General features: G+C 41.4%; 1 pseudogene across 1 annotated transcript; it reads right to left on the bottom strand.

The window, feature by feature from the left end:
• Nucleotides 1-5: 5 nt before the first annotated feature.
• LOC103251931 lies at nt 6-758 on the bottom strand (annotated as a pseudogene). Its single transcript, XR_002481468.1, has one exon. The product of XR_002481468.1 is annotated as a heat shock cognate 71 kDa protein pseudogene (transcript).
• Nucleotides 759-766: the final 8 nt, after the last annotated feature.

Here is a 766-nt window from a genome sequence, read left to right as displayed (position 1 = left end):
TGAAGTTTCTCATCTTCAACAGTTGCCTTCATGTTGAATGCATAGGATTCAAGTGAAATTATGGATGATACTTTGTCCCTGTGCTTCTCATCTTCAGCTTTGTACTTTTCAGCCTCCTGGACCATACACTCAATGTCTTCCTTGCTCAAACAACCCTTGCCATTAGTGATAGTGATTTTATTCTCTTTTCCTTTACTCTTATCTACAGCAGAGACATTGAGAATGCCATCGGCATCAATATCAAAAGTGATTTCAATTTGAGGAACACCACAGGGTGCAGGAGGTATGCCTGTGAGTTCAAACTTGCCAAGCAGATTGTTATCCTTGGTCATGACATGCTCACCTTCATAAACCTGAATGAGCAAACCAGGCTGATTGTCAGAATAGGTAGTGAAGGTCTGTGTCTGCTTGGTAGGAATGGTAGTATAGCGTTTAATGAGGATAGTCATGACTCCACCAGAAGTGACATCCAACAGTAGCAAATCTTGCACATGTTCAGATTTGTCTCCAGATAAGATGACTACCTGGACAACTGCACCATAAGCAACAGCCTCATCAGGATTGATGCTCTTAGTCTGTTATTTTCCATTGAAGAAGTCTTGTAGAAGCTTCTAAATCTTGGAGATATGAGTAGAACCACCTACCAGGACAATATCATGGATCTGTAAATTTTCTAGTTTGGCATCTTGGAGGACTTTCTCTACAGGGTCCAGGGTGCCATGAAACAAGTCAGCATTCAATTCTTCAAATCGGGTATGGGTAATGG

The sequence above is a fragment of the Carlito syrichta genome, unplaced genomic scaffold (assembly GCF_000164805.1).
Source record: "Carlito syrichta isolate Samal-C Ts95f unplaced genomic scaffold, Tarsius_syrichta-2.0.1 Scaffold60749, whole genome shotgun sequence".
NCBI lineage: Eukaryota > Metazoa > Chordata > Mammalia > Primates > Tarsiidae > Carlito > Carlito syrichta.
This window is presented reverse-complemented; position numbering and strand designations above follow the sequence as displayed.